We start from the raw sequence: 11518 nt of genomic DNA, 5'->3' as shown, positions 1-11518 counted from the left end.
TGGCTATTGTTTTTTATTTGGTCTCTTGACAGTTTGTGGTTAACTGACACTTTCTTGAAACTGAAATGTGGTAGGTTATTTCACATCCATGCCACCTGCAATATCCTGTTACCTTTCCCATTCAACATCTCAAGCAAAGCAGTTCTTGTTTCCTCCAGATGGGTGGTCCAGTTATCAAACCTTCCTGATCCCGAGGATGCCGAAAAGTGGTGATATCAGGTTTAGAAAAGTTATAATATATTAGACGAGAATCACAAACATCTAATCTGGGGAAAAACTGACTGAAAGGAGGGACCAAATGTGGAGGCATATGTGATTGCCATTGTGGAGGACTTTATCTATAGCTTATGTGAAATGGTGGGATTCAAATAATTTAACAACCGGTTCTCTGCCCTAATGATTTCTCCCAACAATCAGTTCACAAAACTGCTCAGAAAGTTAACAACCAGCTCTCCTGAAGTGGTGCGAAATGGCTGAATCCCACCACTGCTTACGTGGTTGGAGTGCAGCTCTCCTTGTTGTTTTAGATCTCTTAAGGACTTTTGATAATATCAGTTCTAATATAATTTGGGAATTCAGGGCACAGTATTACAATTATCTATTTATAAATGTGATTCTTTTTCCCACCCAACCCTTAGCTTTTCCTTCTTTGAGGTAGGGAAATGTGAGAATAACATCACAGTTTAACTGACTACTATTCTGTCATGGTTGTAGGTTGTATTGTCTTTTTCTTTTAAAAATTGTAAATTAAAAATGGCCAAGATGGCATTCTGCAGTCAAATAAAGGAAGAATTGAAAAGTGAAATTTGCAAAAGTAACTTTATTTATGATAGAGATGTAATCATGGGCATTGTAATGAAAAACACTTATAGTTTTATTCATTTTTCATTATTTACTGATTATCTATTGAAAATATGTATATAATAGCAAGCTGTAAGACAGAAAGTGAGACATTCAGCAAAACAGACAGAAAGAAAAGTTCCCTGAAACAACAAGGAGTAAAGCAATGTGGCAGATATCTTGCTCCTTTCATCTCTTGTTCAAGAGACATTTTTGAGGCTTATGACGGGATCAGAAAGATGCTGAAATATTGTTGAATACATTGAACCATCAAGCCACTCCCATTAACCGGGAAACCTGTTATGGATTAGAAATGACCTGTTAAAACTTAAGTAAACAACACTCCAGAAGTCACTACATGAGCATCATATTTCTAACAACCAAACTAGTCTCAAGAGTACAGTACACATTTTACTGGAGAAGTTGTCAAAGAAGATGATACAATAGAAATGTCTGTCAAGTTGGATTGGAGGATTCTAGTTGTAAATAGCTTGCTGAAGAATTTAAATTAAGTCAAGGATAGCCTTTATGTTGGAATTTTAGTGAATTATAACAATGTCAACAAATTAGGTTGTGCAGTACCCACAGAGTTCATCCCAAGGAGGGGGAAGCAGAGGCAGGCGAGGTGAAAGCAATAGCTATATTCTCCACAGAAAAAAAGTAAAGAATGTGGGCAAGATGAGGCTAGAAGGCTAAAGTGAAAGAAAGATGGTGGCTATCATAAAGAAGATGAATCAAGAGTGTCCTTAAGAAAAATGCATATAAAGTACTATCTGAGTCTCCGAACTTCTTACTTTGGATCTACACAGTCCTTTACACAACAATTATAACAACACTTCTTCCTTCCTTTGCATTCATTATCTCTCCTGCACTTATAAACTGTAGGAGGAATGCATCTGCAACGATCGAGTGGACACTGCCCCGGCTTCTCTGGACTTTGCTTTCCTGCAATAGAGAAGGATAATGCAGTACAACAGTAGTTAACCTGAAAACATAACATATAGGTAGTATCAACTGCTTTGTTTAGTGACTAAGCACAGTTACTATTATGATGAAGAAATAATAACCAAGCTCTGCATTTATGATCTTTGCAGGTTTGTAAAACAGGGGAAAGCTGATGGACAATCCCTGTTGCATTCAGTGACGGCTTTGCTTACCAAGACAGTTGCTAAAAGAGGATTACCTCCATTAGGAACACATAATTAGCACCCCAAAACCAACATTATCAATGGCAAAATTAGTAAAGTTTTTTTAAAATATGAGCTCTGCTCATTTTCTGGGAGACTAACAAAGAGGAAGTTAATTATCTTCTTTGTTTATTGCACATTTTCAGAGCTACCTCAAGGAAGATTTCTGAAAAGGGAAGCTTTGAACAATGTCTCAGGAAGGGGTTCCTGTGGTACAGTACTGTTTTGTTCATTGAACACCTTGGTTTTATTTGGAATGCAATTTTTTTCTTTGAGACTTAGAAAGCATTTCTGGCCACAATCAGCACTGACCAAGCAGGAAATTTTGTCCCAGCGATTGTTCAAGACATTCTCTTTGGAATTCCTCACCCTACCTTCCTTTCAAAGGCCAATCCAATCCACTCACTTTTTCAGGCTTCCGACTTAAATCTATGCTAACAAAATGCAGAGGGAGATGGCTGAATGACATGACCTCTTGCTATCCATGGGTGAAAGTGGCTTTTTACTTTATGCTTCATCAGCTTATATCAACACAGCCATTTAGTCTTCATTCTTCAGCAATTTAACCTGTTCTTCATTCTCTTCTCACCTCATGAAACACTTACAGACTCTGACAAAGTGAACTGAATTGTAATTTTCTCCAACCTGAATAGCCTTCAATGCACTAGATATAAAAAAGGTGCTTGGAACAACATTTGTGGAGTAAGTTAAGTAATCAATCTCGGTATTTCATTTTTTTCATTTCTATTTAATTCCTTTCAAATATTGTAAAATTAATATAGAATATTTTTATACTGAAAATGTTCAATATAAATGTAAATCTCCCACTTATTGAAAGAAAATAGAGACGTTTGAAAATGTTGCCATCTACAGATGCAGCCAAGATGTATAGTATGGATACATTGAGTGTGAAAACCCCAACATACCGTGAGTTGAACTGATGTGTGTTAATTCAAATTCTATTGGACAAATGGAAACACTCTGAAGGTTTTTCCCACAGAGATATTGCTCAATATATTCTCAGTAAGATTCCTAATTCTACCTTTGTTTCAAAGGCTCATTCAATCCACTAACTTTTTCAGGCTTCCAACTGCATATTTCATTTAGACCTTGTCTGATGCAACACCTTAAAGCCTTAACAAAATGAATTGCATTTTTCTCCAACCTCAAAGGTCTGCAATATGTTATAGGCTAAAAAAAAAGGTTTCAAAACTCTTTTATGAAGTTGATTAAGTAATCAATGTCATGATACATTTTTTAGCATTCTTTACAATTCTTATTTCTTTTCAAGTGCTCTAAAATTAATATAGGCTGATTAGAAATGTGCACCTTCAACTTATTTAGAGAAAATGGAGATTATAGTTTAAAAGGTTGCTATCTAGAGATGCAGGGATTATCTCTAGCATGGAGTACCTTGAGTTTGAAATTTCTGGTATATATAAATAACTGACATATACAGTATATAAAAGATGGCAACCTTTCCTTTCAAATATCATCTCAATTTCCCCTCAATAAGGTACACACACACACACACACACACACACACACACACACAGACACAGGTCCAGTCTGAAGGTCTACAGTTTGGTTTCAACACTCCAATAAATTTTATGAAGAGCTTCTCCAACAAATTTAATTATTTGTATTTCTGAAACTGCATTACAGTTTAACATGTTATCATATTTTCCCTAATGATAATAGTAGTAAAATCTATATAAATTAATATTCTATCAGCTACATCAAATAGAAAATTTAAAAGTAAAGAGGAAGGAATAAAACTCAGTGAGGCTTCCTTCTCTTTCCTCCATCATCACCAAACAGCTACTTTTATGTCTCACCTGTTGGGAGGTCACTCCCGGTTGTGGTGGGGAATCCCATCCAAAGAGCTAGAAGGCCCACAAGGAGAAAGGTGGTGAGCAGCTTCATGCTGTCCTCCAGATTCAGCAAATGACTTAGAATGATCAAAAACTACTGCTGGGGGAAACAACATATGCACAGAAATGTAGTTAGGGCTACAGTTGCACAGAGCTGCTATCAGAGTTTTACCAAACTGGTTTATATGCTTCAGTTTTATCTCCTCCCCCAGAAAGAAGCAATTATTTGCATTTTTGTTGAAACAGAAGCTAGGGTTACAACATTAGTAGCAACATTAGTAACTGCAATATTATGGGATAGTCCTCATCATGATCACCCTTTCCTGTATGTAAACTCTGATGGCCAACAAAAGCAGATATCCTTTTTTTTGTCCTCGACTTCTGTCTGGCAAGCAGAGTCTTAACTTTTATATATATATATATATATATATATATATATGTATATATGTATATATGTATATATGTATATATGTATATATGTATATATGTATATATGTATATATGTATATATGTATATATGTATATATGTATATATGTATATATGTATATATGTATATATGTATATATGTATATATGTATATATGTATATATGTATATATGTATATATGTATATATGTATATATGTATATATGTATATATGTATATATGTATATATGTATATATGTATATATGTATATATGTATATATGTATATATGTATATATGTATATATGTATATATGTATATATGTATATATGTATATATGTATATATGCATATATGCATATATGCATATATGCATATATGCATATATGTATATATGTATATATGTATATATGTGTGTGTGTGTGTGTACGTGTGTACATATATATATATATATATATATATATATATATGTTTTGTATTTGTGCTGATAAATAAAGGGAGACTTATTTATCAGCACAAATACAACACAAATATAAAAAGGCAACATTAAAAATAAAAATATGGGTTTCTGCCTGCATGGTTTTCTGTGATGAGCCGAAGGACAGAAAGAGGGAGGAGTGAGCTCCCTCCCATATTTGGGCATACCAGGGGTTGTAACACAAACACACACACACACACACACACACACACACACATGCATTTACCCTTCTGTTTGTTTGTCCTATGTATATTGCTGGGCAGATTTTGCATGGTATTTTGTAGACTCCTTGGTTTTCCAGCTGGATTTTGTCTTTGGGGTTTCTTAAGATGTTGGCTATTTTTTGGTCAGTGGTGAAGGCTGTCCTCATATTGTGCTTGTGGAGAATTTTGCTGATTTTATCTGTGGTGCCTTTGATGTAAGGGAGGAGGGCGATGCCATTGTCCTGTTGTGTGTCTTGGTTTTTTTGCACGCATCACAGAACACAAGAATGCAGTAAGAAAAAAAGAAAAACTTCCTCCCTTTTCCAGCACCTTAAAGCTACAGGACATGAAATCAACTTTGAAGGAGCCAGGTTAATCTCCAAAACAGAACACCTCAACAAGAGAATAATTATGGAAGCCATCGAAATAGAGAAACACCCCCACAATATGAATAAACGTGATGATACCTCCCGCCTACCAAACATCTGGAAACCAGCCCTGGTGATACAACCACACAACCAATCATTCCACTTACTGAAACAAAGCCAGCACCCCATCCCCTCCCACCAAGATTTACAGAAAGACGGCAGCTCCGTTCCCATTTTAAGCCCAAGCTTGAAGATGGCAAGTGAGATCTTGCCGAAACATTGCAAAGACAATCTCAATCTTACACGGGAAAAGACCCGAATACAACAAAACCAGCATATATGCATATATATGCTGACCTTCCTCCCATATTTGGGCATACCAGGGGTTGTAACACAAATACATATATATGTATGTATGTATGCATGTATTTTTTTTGTATGCATGCATGCATGCATGTATGTATAAAAATAAATAAATTTTGTGCCTTTTTGTTCAAGGTAGTCATTCAAACTTTTATATATAGTGGCCTTGTAAAATGTCTGCTTCTTTCATTTCCTCATCTGCCAAGACACTCAAGAGCCAAGATTTATTTAAATTATTTCCTGATTCCAACAATTGGCTTTAATCTGACCCCTTCAATCCTATGATCATGGTAATCTGCAGTTCACACCCTGTTCCTAGGGTGAAATTTGAAAAGTACATCGCAGTTGATTCCATCTGAATGCTAGCAATTTTTCTTTCTTTTAATAATAATTTTGCAATGGTAATTGAGGACAGCAACCCCAGAGGTCAGAGGATTTTCTTACTTGTTGTTCAGTATGTTGATTGGAAAGTATAATCCAGATAAAGAAGGGAGGGAGCAAGGCGGGAGGTGGAATTTACTATTCTTCCATCAACCACCTCCAACATAATAGCGTGATACTCTTCCATTGGGGCCCCAAGCCAACTGGTTGAGCCAAGTCTTCTGACTCTTACAGAAGGTTAGGAGGGTGGAGGCAGATCCTACCTTGGCAGGGAAGATGCTCCCAAGGGCTGTCATGGCCGAGGAGAGTCTTCTTCTGGATCCCACCAGCTGGAATTCCTTGACTGGCAGGATCCACAACATGCCTCCTCTGCTGGCATGAGGGCATCAGGCCTGTCCATTTTGGGTGAGATGATTCCTCAAGTAACCTAGAACTATGCCATTCAGTGCTTTGTAATAATAACCAACACACTGAATTGCATTAGGTTGGTATAGGAAGGATGCATTTAATATTTGTAAAAGGAGTTAAAAGTGTCTGTTGAATTTCACATTTTTTAGTCCATGTGTTTGGACACAAGGGGGGATATTTTGTTTCACATACTCTTGCCATGCCTTCTGTAACTGAAGGACATGTATAGTTATTTGCCACTACAGCAAAATTAAAGTATTTCTAAAAAAACAGAATGACTACATCTTTGAAGCTTTCTCGCATGTACAGGGCATGGTGCTCTTACTTCAAAAGCTCAAAAAAATGCAAACTGGGTTGCAAAAAATCTTTGGATTCTTCTTCTGCATTCTTGGACACAATGCTAATTTGAAGGGCTATTGTCTTTAATCAGTGCTTTGTGCAGTGGTGGCTAACCTTTTCAGCACCAAGTGTCAAAACTAAAATGTCCGTGTGCATGTGGCGGCCAGCTGTTCTTTCAGGTTCCAGTGCATGCATGTGTGTTGACCATGCATGGTCTTCACATGAAGAGAGCAGCTGGCCAGTGCACATGCACAAACACCAGCTGGCTGCCACATCCATGTACACTGGATCAGCTGCCTGGCACGCATGTACGTGCTGAAACCCTGAAGAGCAACTGGTGATGGTTTGCATGTCCACAGAGAGGTTTGCCATCACTGGCTTAGTGGCTAAAAGAAACTGACTATCCCTTGAATCTGTCAAAGAAATAACCCTGAGGAATATTGCCAAATGATGACAACTGGCCAAGACTTTGCTGTACCTTCAGCAAGGAAGATAAAGTTGCTGAACCAAAAAACTAGGACCATGGAATACTGCATGTGACAGATGATCCTTGAAACTTCAGTCACATGTATGTAATCTCCAATGAGCCTGGATGCCCCCTCCCCATCTTTTAACATCATTTCTTACTTATTATTATTGTTCACATTTTTGTTTCTTTCTAATATGTACCAGATGTAATGTTTGTAAGCCGACCAGAGATATCTGTGACGAGATACACAGTAAATTTAACAGACAGACAGACAGACAGACAGACAGAGATAAATAGATAGATAGATAGATAGATAGATAGTTAAATGGATGGATGGATGGATAGATAGATAGATAGATAGATAGATAGATAGATAGATAGATAGATAGATAGATATAAACAACCTATTAGCTTGGCTTGACTTTGGGATATTGAGGCACCAAATGGCTGTTGTTTTTTATTAGGTCTCTTGACAGTTTGTGGTTAACTGACACTTTTTTAAAACTGAAATGTGGTTAGGTTATTTCACATTCACACCATCAGCAATATCCTGTTACCTTTCCCATTCTTGTCTCCTACATTCTGATGGGTGGTTCAGTTGGAAGAACCAATCAACGAACTTAGGATCTGTCCACACTCCTTGTGGTTAATAGTTCCCATATTTAGTCTGGTAATAATATTCAGAATTCTTCAAACACAATCCAGTTTCAAATATAAACTTCACACAGAATATTAACAAACCTTCCTGATGCCGTGGATGCCGAAAAGAGGTGATATCAGTTTTAGAAAAGTTATATTATATTAGAAGAGAATCAGGAACATCTAATCTATGGAAAAACTGTGTGAAATGAGGGACAAAATGTGGAGGCATATGTGATTGCATTGTGGAGGACTTTATCTATAGCTTATGTGAACCGATTAACAACCGGTTCTCTGCCCTAATGATTTCTTACAATAATCAGTTCACCAAACTGCTCAGAAAGTTAACAATCAGTTCTTCCGAAGTGGTGGGAACTGGCTGAATTCAACCACTGCTTCAGGGGTGAGTTTCAACCGGTACGGTTCAGTGCACTCATATCGGATGGTCAAATTCACTGTGCCTATCTGTACCCGTTGGTCCGGTGGCATTGTACCAGAATGCTCCCTCCCCTGGCCTGCCCCCCCGCTCGCTCCCCCCACCTGCCCGCCCTTTTGGTCGCTGCTCGCTTACTTGCCCCGCATGTCTGCACCATGCTTGCCCCGCCTGCCAAGCACTGATTGGCTGGCTCACCATTTGCTCTGCCTCTGAGAGCCCTATTTAAACTGTGGCGCAGACGGCCCATTTACCTCTTTTCCTGTTTGGTTCTGGTGTCGTCGCTCACTAGCTGATCCTCGCTTGCCTTCCCTGCTGCTACTGCTGCCTCCCGCAGGTAAGTAAGCTGCAACTAAGCCCGGGGGGCAGAGGAAGCGGTAGGGGTCAGAAACCAGCTGGAGCAGCCTACCATGGCTCTGCACTGTAAGTGAGTCCAGGGATCTCGTGCGGCCTTCGCAAGTTCCCTGGGCTCACTTGCACCGCCTGGCTGTGAGTAAGCACAGCGGTGGCAGTGGCAGTGGCAAGCCTGCTGGAGCAGCCTGCCGCACCTCTTCTTTGTAAGCAAGTCTGGAAATCTCTTGCGGCCTTCTGGAGGACCCCGGGCTTGCTTAGAGCACAGGGCTGCAGGGCCACGAGTAAGTGCGGGGGTGGCAGTGACAAGCCAGCTGAAATGGCCTGCCATGGCTCTGCACTCTAGGCAAGTCCGGGGATCTCTTGCAGCCTTTGTAAGGACCCCAGGCTCGCTTAGACCACGTGGTTGTAAGTCGGGGGGGGGGATGGCTTTACTGGGAGCCTAGGCCAAGCGGCCTGCATTCTAGGCGAGCCTGGGGACCTTGCGAAGGCCTTTGCGAGGTCCCTGGGCTTGCTTAGACTGCATGGCCGTAAGTAAGCACAGGGGGGCAGCAGGAAGCCAGCTGAAGCAGCCTGCCGCGGCTCTGCACTCTGGGTGAGTCCGGGGAACCCTTACGGCCTTCATTCCAGCAGATCTCCGAGGTCCCCTAGATCATAGGCCCGCTTGGTGCTCGGCTGAGGCCTTTCTTACACCCCCATCCCTAGTCCCCAGCCTCGCTGGCTGGCTCAGCCTGCCAGCGGGCCTAGCTGACTTGATTGTCCCTGTGTCCCTCCAGTCCAGCTTACCTGCTGCCTGCTCCCCTGCCTGCTTCCTGCATCCATTGCATCAGAGAGCTGCTGATTCTTCCTGCTGGTAAGTGACTCGGGTTTTTTTTCTTTAAGTTTTTAATGTTTTTTTAAAGGATATTTTATTTATTGTTTATAGAATTTTTTAAAATGGCTTTTGGGGTAGGAATGGCATTTTTAATTATTGTTTATAGAATGTTTTTTAATAGTTTTTAGGGAAATTTTATTTATTTATTTTTTATAGAATATGTTTATTAGAAGAAATGTTATTGCTTTTTGCAAATGTTTTATTTGTGATCCAATGTGTTGCTTTTGAGTGTGCAGGTTGGTGCATGGTTTTCAAGATTTTGTGTGTTTCTGTAGTGAATTCACTACATCCCAAACATCGTAATGAGGCACTGGTTGAACCACTGCCTTCAACTTGTGCTGAATGATGCGATAGAAGAAATAAAACAGGTTAACCATTTCAAGATATTCCTTGATAAGGTCCACACCACTTTCCAGAAATCCTGCAAGAGCCAGAATGAACTTTTCCAAATCTCTGAACAATTGGGCATTGAAATTGTGAAGATTGGCAGAGTTTGGGGACCAAGATGGACTGCTTGTAGTTTAAGGTCAACCATAGCTGTGGGGTGTGCTTATCCAGTGCTACATCAGTTTTTTATGGGTAATGAAAGATTTTTAGGCATGTCTTCCCATTTTGAAATTTTAAATTTTTTGAAGGATTTGGCCCTCATGATCGATATTCTAAATGAGATTTCTCTTCTGTCAAATACCCTGCAGGGGAGAAACACAGATATTATCAAGGCTGAGAAATTAGTATTGCAATCAATTAAAGCATTTGAAATGCTTAGACAGGGAAAGGACCCATATAAAAAAAGGTTGATGCAATGCTAGCTTCAGAAGCCTTCAAAAGCATAAAACTAGTTCCAAATCAACGATTTGTTGTCCTTCCTCGTGAAAACCTTTTGGCAAGCATCATCACCAATTTGAATAAAAGGCTGATGGATTGTGATCATCTAAAAATAGGTAGCCAATTGCCAGATGCAAACAAATTACACTTTATCACATATTTGGAGCTGGATTACTGGAACATTGAAGATGTAGTCATTCCATGGGCAGAAACAGAGGCAGCATTGATTGAATTTGGTGAAATTTTGAATTATGAAATTGATTTAAATGACTACAGAGATTTTTTTTGGAAATTGTGATCAAAGATCCACAGATCTACAAAATTCCTGACAGTATCAAAAAAGCTAGAGATATAGACTTCCGGTTGTTCCTGGTGCCGATGGCAGGCTTTTTTTTGAGCCTGTCAGATCAAGAGACAGTTAGAGGTGTTTTTTTACGATCTTTAACACCTCGGACACTCGTAAATTCTTGGAATTTATGAGGGAGAGATTCAGCTGCTGGGTTGAGCCCTCGTGTACCCTCCGGAGTCCAGAGTCCGACGAGGTTTGCCCCCCTTCGCAGTTGTTGTATTCTCCTGCCTTTTTGATAACCTCTGCTAATTAGCAGAACCAGTCGCCGGGAGCAGCCTTAACATCTTAACATCTTAACATCCCAAGAAGGAAGCAAGACTTTTGCAAGTATTTTAAGTTTTAATTGGGGAAAGAAAAAAAAAAGAAATCTCTTTAAAAAGAACGCTACTGCTGAGTTCGAGAGGCGTGGGCTTAGAACAAAGGATTCAAAATGGCGTTGATTTATAGCTGAAAACCTACAGAAAACGAAAGCTAATTACCTGCTGATAGCCGGGGCAATAAAGGCGGAACGGCTGAAACAACCCTAACTATTAACAATCTTTAAGCCAGTTTACATAACCTGAACTACTTAAATGTCAAAGTTTTAATTTCGAGCAACTTAGAAAGAAACATTTGCAAGTATTAATTTACAGCTGAATACCTAAGGAAAATGAAAGTTAATTGAATGGTGACAGCTAGAGGCGGCTGTAAGAATTATTAATTATGGCAACGGAAAAAAAAGCCTCACCGGGTGC

The 11518-nt window shown here is 39.3% G+C and overlaps 1 long non-coding RNA gene across 1 annotated transcript; it reads right to left on the bottom strand.

Moving 5' to 3' along the window:
* Window positions 1-908: 908 nt before the first annotated feature.
* On the bottom strand, window positions 909-4056 carry LOC309390131. The gene is made up of 3 exons (XR_014175069.1): window positions 3866-4056; window positions 1635-1785; window positions 909-1137 (listed from the first exon to the last, which is right to left on the bottom strand). It is a non-coding gene; the product is annotated as an uncharacterized lncRNA (long non-coding RNA).
* Window positions 4057-11518: the final 7462 nt, after the last annotated feature.

The sequence above is a fragment of the Natrix helvetica genome (assembly GCF_964273705.1).
Source record: "Natrix helvetica genome assembly, chromosome: 3".
NCBI lineage: Eukaryota > Metazoa > Chordata > Lepidosauria > Squamata > Natricidae > Natrix > Natrix helvetica.
The sequence above is the reverse complement of the archived record's forward strand: the minus strand, read 5'-3'. Positions and strand labels throughout refer to the sequence as shown.